Source organism: Macaca nemestrina, chromosome X (assembly GCF_043159975.1).
Source record: "Macaca nemestrina isolate mMacNem1 chromosome X, mMacNem.hap1, whole genome shotgun sequence".
NCBI classification, from domain to species: Eukaryota; Metazoa; Chordata; class Mammalia; order Primates; family Cercopithecidae; genus Macaca; species Macaca nemestrina.
This window is the reverse complement of record NC_092145.1, coordinates 78628432-78641568: the sequence shown is the minus strand read 5'-3', so window position 1 is coordinate 78641568 and position 13137 is coordinate 78628432.

The window sequence follows — 13137 nt, the reverse complement described above, 5'->3', positions numbered from 1 at the left end:
GTTCAGAGGTGGAGGATCTCCCTTTCCTACTTCCACAGTTTGGGCACTCACAGTATTGGGAGTGTCTCCCGGGTCCTGCAGGAGCAGTCTGCTTCCTTCAGAGGGTCTATGGGTCCACTCAAGATACCTGATTCATTTCTGTAGTTGTTCTGGAGCTAAAATACACAGTGCAAGCCTCTGCATGCTGCTCTGTTTGTCTGAGTTGAAGCTGTAATCTAGTCCTGCCTCCTGTACACCCTGATGATCCTGAGTCTCCATTTGTATATTTTCCAAAATTCTTATTATTAATTTCTAGTATTATTCCACTGTAGTCAGAGAAGATGCTTGATATTATCTCATTTTTGAAAGATTTAATATGTGTTTTATGACCTAACATGTGGTCTATCTAGAGAATGATCTGTGAGCTGAGGAAAAGAATGTTTATGCATAGTTGTTGAATGAAATATTCTGTAAATTTCTATTAGATCCATTTGGTCTATAGTGCAGATTAAGTCTGATGTTTCTTTGTTGATTTTTTTGTCTGAAAGATAGTCCATTGCTAACAATGAGGTGCTGAAGTTTCTAGCTATGATTGTATTGAGGCCTATCTCCCTCTTGAGCTCTAAAAATTTTTCCTTTTATATTTGTTCTCCAGTGTGGGGTGCATATATGTTGAAAATTGTTATATCCTCTTGCTGAATTGACCAGTTTATCATTATATAGTGACCCTCTTTGTCTCGTCTCATAGTTTTTGTCTTGAAATCCATTTTGTCTGATATAAGCTTAGCGACTCTTGCTTTCTTTTTTTTTCTCCATTGGTGTGAAATTTTTTTTATCCTTTTTTTCAGTCTATGCATATGTTTATAGGTGAAGTGTGTTTCTTGTAGGCCACATATCAATGGGTTTTGTTGTTTTATCTATCTAGTTATTCTATGTTTTTTAATTGGAGAGTTTTGTCCATTTTCATTCAATGTATTTTTGATTAGTAAAAACTTATTCTGGCTATTTTGTTACTTGTTTTCTAATTGTTGTATGGTCCTTCCTTCCTTCCTTCCTTCCTTCCTTCCTTCCTTCCTTCCTTCCTTCCTTCCTTCCTTCCTTCCTTCCTTCTCTCTCTCTCTCTCTCTCTTTCTCTTTCCTTTCTGTCTTCCTCTAGGGAATAATATTTTATCTGATAATATAATTTAGTTTTTGTTTTTTGCTTTTTACTTTTTGTATATCCATTTTGTTTTCTGGTTTGAAGTTACCATGAGGCTTGCAAATACTATCTTGCAACCCATTATTTTAACCTGATAACAACTTAACACTATTTGTATAGACAAACAAAAAGAAAACACTGTGCCTTAACTTCATCCCCCTATTTTTTAACTTTTTGTTGTTTATATTTGTTATTGTCTTTACTGTGTCTTGAAAAGCTGTTTTAGTTATTATTTTTGATTAGTTCATTGTTTAGTTTTTCTAGTTATGATAAAAGTAGCTTATACACCATATTTACAATGTTATAATATTCTGTGTTTTTGTGTGTACTTACTATTACTTGTGAATTTTATATGTTCAGGTGATTGTTTATTGCTCATTAATGTTTTTTTTTTCTTTCTGATTGAAGTACTCCCTTTAGCATTTCTTCTAGGACAGGCCTGGTATTGATGAAATCCTTCAGCTTTTGTTTGCCTGGGGAAGTATTTATTCCTCCATGTTTGAAGAATATTTTCACTGGATATACTCTTCTAGGGTAAAAGATTTTTCCTTTCAGCACTGTAAATATATTATGCCACTCTCCTTTAGACCGTAAAGTTTCCACTAAAAAGTCTGCTGCATTGTATATTATTTGTTTCTGTTCTTATATTGCTTTTAGAATCCTTTCTTTATCTTTGATCTTTCAGAGTTCAATTATATCTTGACATAGTCTCCTTTAGGTTAAATCTGCTTGGTGTCCTATTATCTTCTTGTACTTTGAATATTGATGTCTATTTCTAGGTTTGAGAAGTTCTCTACTATTACTTATCTACCCCCATCTCTTTCTCTATGCCCTCTTTAAGGCCAATAACTTTTAGATTTGCCCTTTTGAGGATATTTTCTAAATCCTGTAGGCCTGCTTCATTGTTCCTTATTCTTTTTTTGTTTGTGTCTTCTGTGTATTTTCAAATAGCCTGTCTTCAAGCTCCCTAATTCTGCTTGATCAATTTTGCTGTTAAAGAACTCTAGTGCATTCTTCAGTATGCCAATTGCATTGTAAATCTCCAGAATTTCTGCTTGATTCTTTTAAATTACTTTAACGTATTTGTTAAACGTATTTGATAGAATTCTGAATTTGTCCCCTGTGTTATCTTGAATTTCTTTCAGTTTCCTCAATATAACTGAGTTCTCTTTCTGAAAGGTCAGATATCTTTGTTTCTTCAGCATTGATCCCTTGTGCCTTATTTAGTTTATTTGGTGGGGTCATGTTTTCCTGAATGGTGTTGATACTAGTAGATGTTCTTTGGTGTCTGGACATGGAAGGGTTAGGTATTTATTGTAGTCTTCACTGTCTATGCTTATTTGTAGTCATTCTTCTTAGGAAGACTTTTCAGATATTTCAGATAAACTGGTTGTTATCATCTAAGCTGTATATGCTTTAGGGGGCACCCCAAGCCCTGTAATGCCGTAGATCTTGCAAACTCATATATGTACTGCCTTGATGGTCTTGGATAAGATCCAGGATAATTCTCTGGGTTTCTAGGCAGAGACTTTTACTCCTTTCTTTTACTTTCTCCAAAATATACAGAGTCTCTCTTTTCTGAGCCCCCTAACGCTGGGGGTGGAGTGATATTATTGCCATTACCGCTATGACTGCGCTGGGTCAGACCTAAAGCCAGCACAGTGCTGGGTCACCTCAAGGCCTGCTGTCACCACTCTCTGGCTACTGCCTATGTTCGCTCAAGTCCTTGGGGCTCTAGAAACAGCAGATGGCAATGCCAGCCAGACGTGTGTCCTTCATTCAGGGCAGTGAGATCCCTCAATTACCAGGTGGGTTCAGAAATGCTATTTGGGAGTCAGAAACCACAGTCAAAAATTTTAGAATTCTGCATGGCATTCTATTGTGTTGTGACTGAGCTGGCACTCAATTCACATGATGCAGTCCTTTCCACTGTTCCCTGTCCAAAGGCAGAGAAGCCTCATCCTGTAGCCATTGCCTTCACAGATCACGAAGAGTACTGCTGGACTACTGAGAATGATCCTTTAAGGTCCAAGGTCTTTCAAGGCAGTTTGTTGTGAATGCTACCTAGTTTAGGAGTCAAATCTCAGGGCAGTGGACTCCCCTCTGGCCCAGGGCAGATCCAGAAATGCCATCCAAGAGTCAAATCCTGAAATTGGTGTCCCCAGGAGCTTACTTGGTGCTCTACCCACTTGTGATGGTTATGTGCTGAATCTTACCTGGAGCCAGCAAGTCTCAGAGGCTCACCCAAGCCCATGATATAGTACCAGGGTATTGTGGCTGGTTATTCAGGACTCAAGGGCTCTTTAGCTAGCATATGATGATTATTGCCAGGACTTCATCCTTTACTTCAAGGCAACAGGTTTCCTTTTGGCCCTGGATGTGTCTTGAAATGTCATCTGGGAACTTGGACCTGGAATGGGATCCTCATGACTCTGACTGGTGCCCTATTCTGCTGTGGCTGGGCTGATATCCTAGACGTAAGACACAGTCCTTCTTACTATTCCTTCTCCTCTCCTCAAGTGGAAGGAAAGGGTCTATTTTGGAGCCACAAGCTATGGAGTCTGGGTTTAGGGGAGGAATGATGCCAGGATTCCCTTGGCTGCCCCAGCTGGAGTCTCAGTATGTCATGTCCCCCACCCCACCCCCAGTCCACTGTCTCTGGGTCTAGTTCTGCAATAGGACTCACCTAATAATTGTAGTTCTTATGGCCTAGACTGCCTTTCAAGTTTACTTGGAGATACAGAGCACTGTAGCCCTTGGTTTGCAAGCATTCAACTTTAGATCCTGGGATTAGCAATTCCCTTCTGACTAGGGCTGATTTAAATGCTCCCTCTGTGGGCGGGCATAAGCTGAGTTTGTTCTGTTTTTCCTTCTCTAATAGGAAAGCACTGAGTTCAGTGCCTCGCAATTGCTGTGTTCTCCTTCCCCAGCACCCTGAGACACTTTCCGCACCATGCTGCTGCTCCCCAGGGTTGGGGAGGGGTGGCGTCAGAGATTCAGGACTGTTTTTTTAAATCTCTTCAGTGCAAATTTTAGCAATATGAGGTTAAAACCAGGTGCTATGAGTGCTCACATAATTTCTTGTTGTTATGAAGGTATTTTTTTCTGTGTAGTTTTTAACTTGGTGTCCTTGTGGGGTAGGGTTGGGGAGTCAATCAGTGGTGCTTTCTATTCCACCATCTTGCTCTTCCCTTTTCATATATGACCTTTATTGTGTTTAGGTACTTTTTTTGTACATCATTTTTTGAGCGCTCTTTAAAATGAAAGTTTGTTGAATTTTTTCAAATGCTTTTTCTGCATCAATTGAGATGATTATATGATTTTTATCCTTCATTCTGTTAATGTGGTATGTCACATGTATTGATTTGTGTATTTTTAACCTCCCTAGCATCACAGGGATAAATCCCACTTGATCATGATGTATGACCCTCTTAATGTGATGTTCAGTTTGGTTTGCTAGTATTTCATTGAGGATGTTTGCATCTATGTTCATCAGGGATATTGGGACTATAGTTTCTTTTCTTGTGGTATCATTGTCTGGCTTTGGTACTGTGGTAGACTAATTCTCCCTGATGATCACACAGACTGGACTGCATAACACTTTAGTTATACAGACAGATTTCCACAAAGCTGTCTTAACATTGAGCAAATAGTTAAACCTGGGGAAATCAGGGCTCAGACATCAAAGCTAGAAATGAAACATATGGTCAGCAGGAGCCTTTCATGGACTTCTCCCTAACCTGGAGCAAGCCAAAATAATAGAGACAGACAGTCTTACATTCCTACTGCCAGGACCTGTCTCAGGTCAAAGAAATCTGAGATGAGTCAAGGTAATAGAGGCAGCTGTTTGAATAGATTCATTGGCGAGTCTAAGGCATGTCTCCCGACCAAGCTGTAAAGGAGATAAAACAGAAATAATCACTCCAGTACCACAGTAAACAGGACTTGAAGGTACTAGGGCCCTTTTAATCAGTCTTAGCAAGCATTTTTTTTTTTTTTTTTTTTTTGCCTCTGACCTTCTAGTTGAAACAAAATTAATTATCAATAGACTTAGGCGAATGCTATACTGAACGTAGACACATAACCCCAACCTATATAAGCACTAAGAAAACTTTAACATTTTGAGTTGGTCTGCTGAAATTATCTGCAGCCTTCTCCCTACATCCAGTAATAGCAATAAATTCCCTTCTTTCCTAGTTTGTCTGCTTCTCGTTACTGGGCCTCGAGAAAACACAGGCCGGGCGCGGTGGCTCAAGCCTGTAATCCCAGCACTTTGGGAGGCCGAGACGGGCGGATCACGAGGTCAGGAGATCGAGACCATCCTGGCTAACACGGTGAAACCCCGTCTCTACTAAAAATACAAAAAAAACTAGCCGGGCGAGGTGTGGTGGGCGCCTGTAGTCCCAGCTACTCAGGAGGCTGAGGCAGGAGAATGGCGCAAACCCGGGAGGCGGAGCTTGCAGTGAGCTGAGATCCGGCCACTGCACTCCAGCCCGGGCTACAGAGCAAGACTCCGCCTCAAAAAAAAAAAAAAAAAAAAAAAAAAGAAAACACAGCTGGATCCAGCTTGGTTCCAAGAACATTATCAGGGTAATGCTGGCCTCATCAAATGAGTCTAGAAGTATTTCCTTCTCTTCAGTGTTTTGGAAAAAGTTTTAGGATTGTTATTAATTCTTTAAATGTTTGATAGAATTCACCAGTTAAGCCATATTTTGCCTTTTTTTTCTTGTTGAGAAATTTTTATTCATCGATTCAATCTCTTATCCTGATATTAGTCTGTTCAGATGATCTATTCCTCATGATTTAGTTTTGACAGTTTGTATGTTTTTGAAAATTTATCCATTTCTTTTTGGTTATCAAATTTGTTGGTTATAATTGTTCATAGTAGTTTCTTTTAATCCTTTATATTTCTGTGGTATGAGTTCTGAAAACCTAAAGTATTGGAGACAAGTCTCAATGAATTTATAAAGCTTATTTTGACAAGATTAAAGACACACCCATGACACAGCCTCAGGAGGTCTTGAGGACATATGCCCCAAGTGGTCAGAGTACAGCTTGCTTTTATACATTTTAGAAACACATAATGCATCAGTCAGTACATGTAAAATTTACATTTATTCAATCTGGAAGAGTGAGATGACTGGAAGTGGGGGCTTCCAGGTCATAGATAGATTAATTAATTAATTTTTATATATTTTTAAAATTTTAATTTTTTTTCTTAAGTTATTGTGGTACAAGTGGTGATAGGTTACATGAGTAAGTTCTTTAGTGGTGATTTGTGAGATTTTGGTGCACCCATCACCTGAGCAATATACAATACACCACATTTGTTTGTAGTCTTTTATCCCTCACTCCCCTCCCACTCTTTCCCCCAAGCCCTCAAAGCCCATTATATCATTCTTATATCATTCTTATGCCTTTGCGTCCTCAGAGCTTAGCTCCCATATACCAGTGAGAATATGTGATGTTTGGTTTTCCACTCCTGAGTTACTTCAGTTGGAATAATAGTCTCCAATCTCATCCAGGTCACTGCAAATACTGTTAATTCATTCATGTTTCTGGCTGAGTAGTATCCTATCATATATATGTGTGTGTGTGTGTGTGTACATATATATATATGTGTGTATATCTCACAGTTTCCTTAACCACTCATTGACTGTTGGACATTTGGATTGGTTCCACAATTTTGCAATTGTATATTATGCTGCTATACACATGAGTGTGCAGGTATCTTTTTCGAATAATGACTTATTTTCCTTGCAGTAGATACCCAATAGTGGTGGCTTGGTAATGGTGAATTCTCTCAGCATTTGTTTGTCTGAAAAAGACTGTATCTTTCCTTCATATATGATGCTTAGTTTCACTGAATACAAAATTCTTGGCTTATAATTGTTTTGTTAGAGGAGGCTGAAGATAGGTCTCCAATCCCTTCTAGCTTGTAGAGTTTCTACTGATAAATCTGCTGTTAGTTTTTCTTTACAGGTTACCTGGTGCTTCTGTCTCACAGCTCTTAAGATTTTTTCCTTTGTCTTAATTTTGGATAACCTGATGACAATGTGCCTAGTCAATGATCTTTTTGTTCTGAAATTTTCAGGTGTTCTTTGTGCTTCTTATATTTGGATGTCTAGGCCTCTAGCAACACCAGCAAAGTTTTCCTCTATTATTTCCCCAACTATGTTTACCAAGTTTTTAGAATTCTCTTCTTCCTCGGGAACACCAATTATTATTAGGTTTGGTCATTTAACACACTCCCAGACTTCTTAGAAGCTTTGTACATATTTTCTTATTCTTTTTTCTTTGTCTTTGTTGGATTGGGTTAATTCGAAGACCTTGTCTTTGAGATCTGAATTTATTTCTTCTGCTTGTTCAATTCTATTGCAGAGAGTTTCCAGAGCATTTTGTATTTTTAAAAGTGTGTCCAAACTTTCCTGAATTTTTTATTGTTTTTTAATTTAAGCTATCTTTTTTTTTAATATTTCTTTTTTCACTTCTTGTATTGTTTCTTGGATTTTCTTTCATTGGGCTTTGCGTTTCTCTGGTGCCTCCCTTATTAGCCTAATGACTAACCTCCTGAATTATTTTTTCAGATAAATCAGGGATTTCTTCTTGGTTTGGATCCAATGCTGGTCAACTAGTCATATTAACATAGTAGTGCCCTTTCCTGTGGAGGTGGTGGGTGGATGCAATGGACTTCCTGAGCATTCTTAGCATTCTTAGCTTTGGTGGTTTAATGCTCTATTATGTGCTGATTTGCCTCCTGCCGGGAGGTGGTGCTTTTCAGAAAGCATGAGCTGTAGTGGTATGAAGAGGGACCGGTGTCAGGCAGGGCCCTAGAACTTTTAAGATTTATATTCCCTTTGTCTACTGCTACCAGGGTGGGTAGGGAAAGACCATGAGGTGGGGACAGGGATAAGCGTGTCTGAGCTCAGACTCTTTGGTCAGGTCTTGCCACAACTGCTGTGGGAGATGTGGATGAGATTCCAAGGTCTGGATTTGTGTACCTGGGAAGATTATGGCTGCCTCTGCAGAGTCCTGCAGGTTGTCAGCGAAGTGGAAAGATGGCAATCACAGGCCTCATCCAGCCCCCATGCAAACTTAAGGACCAGACTCATTTTCATCGTGAACCCCTAACAGCTCCTGAGTCTGTTTCTAGGTGGTAGGCAAGACAGGCTTTGAAAACTTGCTGCAGAGTACTCACTTACCAACTGCAAAAACAAACAAACAAAAGAGCTTGGTTCTTCTCCTACGGGTGTAATCAGCACACTGGATTTGTGCCCTCCCCCGAGTTCTGGCCAGGAGGCTTCTTGCTTTGTTCAAGTTGTTACAAATTTCGGCTGGATACTTCCTTCTCTCTGTGGAGTTTACTCCCTGCTTCTCTGGCTACCCTCTCGATGGATCTCTGTGGTGCCAGGCAGAAATGGCCTGCTTGGTGACCCAGCTAGCTCCCAGGGCCTTTCCACTGCTCCCTCTATCCCTGAGTTTCACTTGGCTCTCTGAATTGACTCAGCTCCAGGTAAGGTCAGAAACGTCTCCCACAAACGGACCTTCAGTTTCTCCAGTGGGTGTGTGTGTTTCGGAGAGAAGTTTCCCACTTCTGCAGGTGGAGCACTCACAGTATTTGGTGCGCCTCCTGGGTCTCACAGGAGCAGTCTACTTCCTTCAGAGGGTCTGTGAGTCCTGTCAGGATTGCTGGATTGTTCTAGCTCAAATTCATAATGTGAGTCTCCGCATGCTGCTCTGTCTGGAGCTGCAGTCTGAGCAGCAGTCTGGTCCGCCATGGTCCAATGTTCTCAAGTCCTTCTGGTTTAGATACTCAAGTTGTTTTTCTTTCTTCGATTAGATTTTTTTTAATGTAGTCTTGCTCTGTCACCCAGGTTTGAGTGCAGTGGCATGATCTCAGCTAATTGCAACCTCCGTCTCACAGGTTGAAGTGATTCTCCTGCCTCAGCCTCCGGAGTAGCTGAGATTACAGGCCCATAGGTAGACCATAAGTAGATTTAAACTTATTCTGATTGACAATTGGTTGAAAGAGTTATTATCAGTAGAAAGGAATGTCTGATTATGATAAGGGGTTGTGGAGACCTAGGTTTTGTCATGTAGATGAAGCCTCCAAGTAGCAGGCTTTATGGAGAATAGACTGTAAGTGTTTTTAATCAGACTAAAGGCTTGTGTTAATGTTAATGCTGGAAGGGTGTAATGAGGCATGTCCAACCTTGACTTTCCCACATGATCCAAACCAGTCTTTCACTTTGAAAGCGCCAGAGTAGAGTGTGCAATCCAAGCTTGTCCAGAATTGCTGTGAAGAGATTTTGAATCATTATTTCCAGAAGTGGCTAATAGCAAACTAATAATTCTGACTATAACACCACAAAACCAAGAATGATATGATAGTTTGACATGAAGAAGTAGAAATTGAAAGAGAAAGGCTCTTGGAAAAGCTTATCAATAGTGCTAAAAAATTTGCTCTGCACTTCAAGCTGAGTGATATTGGGTTTGGCATTTTTTGGACCATGTATAAACAACACTCTTTTTTTAAAGACAGATGAAAGCTACTAACATTTAAGATTATCTGTTGATGATCTTGGATAATGTGAAGCGATTTATCATAGTCTCTGGGGCACCCATATAGTTGTGGGAAGTATGTTCACTAATGCAACACCAGACAGCCATATTATAGAGAAATTAAAGGGAAATTAGCAGTAATATTAATTCATTTGCTGTACTATTTGTATGTAACCTTGGGGTTAATATATAGGCACTGTCAAACTAAAGTCTCTAAAAGATACTTATTTGTAAGTATTTATTTCAACATTTCTGAATTTACAACATTGACAAGTAATATGGGATTTTAAAATTTCAAATGTTCATTATTCATATTATCATTGACTACATGTTGAGCACAACCACATTGTATAGGGTGTGGTAATTAGCTTGTAACCAGGATATAACCTGTTATTGTTATTTCTCTTCTTTGTTGAAAAAAAACCCCTCATTTTAATTATTTTTATCAAAAAAAAATCACACATTTGGTTTTTGACGGCTGGATATGGTGACTCATGCCTGTAATCCCAGTACTTTGGGAGGCAAGTGGATCACTTGAGGTCAGGAGTTCAACACCAGCCTGGCCAATACAGTGAAACCCTGTCTCTTCTAAACATACAAAAATTAGTCAGGTATGGTGGCAGGCACCTATAATCCCAGCTACTTGGAATGCTGAGGTAGGAGTATAGCTTGAACCTGGGAGGTGGAGGTTCTAGTGAGCCGGGATCATAGCATTGCACTCCAGCCTGGGTGACAGAGCAAGACTCCATCTCAACCAAAAAGACTAACAAATGAACAAAAAAACTATTCTATGAATCTTAAACTGTGTTGTGGCCTAATATATGATCTATCCTGGAGCATGTTCTAAGTCATTTGAGAATGTATATTCTGCAACTATTGAATGGAATGATCTTTATATGTATGTTGGGTCTATGTGGTCTAAAGTATAGTTCAAGCCCAATGTTACATATTGATTTTCTGTCTGCATGATCTGTCTATTTTTGAGAGTGGGGATATTGAAGTCTCTTTCTGTTATTATATTGCTGTCTATTTCTCCCTTTGCATTCATTATTTGCTTTATATATTTAGGTGTTCTTATATTTGGTGCATACATACATACTATTGTTATATCTTCTAAACAAATTGACTTGTTTGTCATTATATAGTTACCTTCTTTGTCTCTTGCAACAGTTTTTGACTTAAAGTTTATTTTATCTGATATAAATATAACCATCTCAGCTATCTTTTGGTTACCATTTTCATGGAATATCTTTTTCCATCTCTCTATTTCAGCCTATGTGTATGTGGCCTTTCACTTTTATTGCTTTCAAAATTCTTTTTTTGTCTTAATTTTTTTTTTTTTTTTTGAGACAGAATCTCGCTGTGTCACCCAGGCTGGAGTGCAGTAGTGTGATCTCAGCTCACTGCAATTTCCATCTCCCAGGTTTAGGTTGCTATTGGATTGCAAACCACAATGGCAGTGCTATTCTTATTTTGCTGTGTATTTACTTTTACTAGTGGGTTTTATACCTTTAAATGTTTTCATTTTGCATGTTACTGTTTTTATTTTCTTTCAGATTGAAGAATTCCCTTTGCCATGTTTTGTAAGTTGGTTCTGGTGGTGATAAATTCTGTCAGCTTTTGCTTGTCTGGAAAATACTTTATTTCTCCTTCATGTTTGCAGAATAGTTTTGCTGGGTAAAGAAAAACTACTTGGTTGGTAGTTTTTTTCTTTTAGATACTTGAATATGTCATCCCACTCCCTCCAGTCCTATATGATTTTCACTAAAAATAAAATCCAGATGAAAATGAGCTCCAGATGAATTGGAGTTTTTTGTATGTTATTTGCTTCTTTTCTCTTGTTCCTTTTAGAATCCTCTCTTTGTCCTTTACCTTTGAGAGTCTGATTATTATGTTGCTGTAGTTGTATTTGGGTTGAATCTCTGTGCTGTTCTCAGACTTCCTGTATGTGGACATTTATATCTTCCTCAAGTTTTTAAGTTTTCTGTTTTCTTTTTTGTTTGTTTGTTTGTTTTATTTCTTTGAATGAGGTTTCTACTCCTTGCTCTTGCTCAGTTCCCTATTGAACATCAATAATTCTTAGATTTTCTATTTTGAGGTAATTTTATGTATCTTGTAGGCATTTTTTATTTATTTTTTTTTCTTTTCTGTCTGTGTATTTTTTGTTTTCTTTTTTACAATTATTATACTTTAAGTTCTAGGGTACATGTACACAACATGCAGGTTTGTTACATAGGCATACATGTGCCATGTTGGTTTGCTGCACCCATTAACTCATAATTTACATTAGGTGTTTCTACTAATGCTATCCCTCCCCTTGTCCCCCACCCCGTGACAGGCCCCTGTGTGTGATGTTCCCCGCCCCATGTCCAAGTGTTCTCATTGTTCAATTCCCACCTATTAGTGAGAACATGTGGTTTTTGGTTTTCTGTCCTTGTGATAATTTGCTCAGAATGATGGTTTGCAGCTTCATCCATGTCCCTGCAAAGGACATGAACTTATCCTTTTTTATGGCTGTGTAATAGTCCATGGTGTATATGTTCCACAATTTGTTAACCCAGTCTATCATTGATGGACATTTGGGTTGGTTCCAAGTTTTTGCTATTGTGAATAGTGCCACAATAAACATATGTTTGCATGTGTCTTTATAGTAGCATGATTTATAATCCTTTGGGTATATACCCAGTAATGGGATCACTGGGTCAAATGCTATTTCTAGTTCTAGATCCTTGAGGAATTGCCACACTGTATTCCACAATGGTTGACCTAATTTGCCCTCCTACCAACAGTGTAAAAGTGTCCTATTTCTCCACATCCTCTAAAGCATCTGTTGTTTCCTAACTTTTTAATGATTACCATTCTAACTGATGTGAGATGGTGTCACATTGTAGTTTTGATTTGCATTTCTCTGATGACCAGTGATGATGAGCATTTTTTCCTGTGTCTGTTGGTTGCATATATGTCTTCTTTTGAGAAGTCTGACTGTGTATTTTCAAATAGTCTGTCTTTCAGCTAACTGATTATTTTCTCTCTTTGACCCATTCTGCTGTTGAGAGCCTCTATTAAGTTTTTCACATCAGCAAACTAATTTCTCAGTTCTAGGATTTCTGTTTGAGTTTTAACAAAATATTTTAATATCTTTGTTGCATTTCTCTAATAAATTTCTGAGTTGCTTTTTTGCATTGTATATAATGCTGAGTTTTCTTAAAACTTTTATTTTTGTGTGTTTTTTTAAAATTCAACTTTGTGCATTCAGAGGGTACATGTGCAGTTTTGTGACATGAGTATATTGCATGATGCTGAGGCTTGGGATACAGATGTTAACATCACCCAGGTAGTGAGGACAATGCCAAACAGGTGAAAACAGCTGTTTTAAATTCTTAATCAGGGAACTTTCC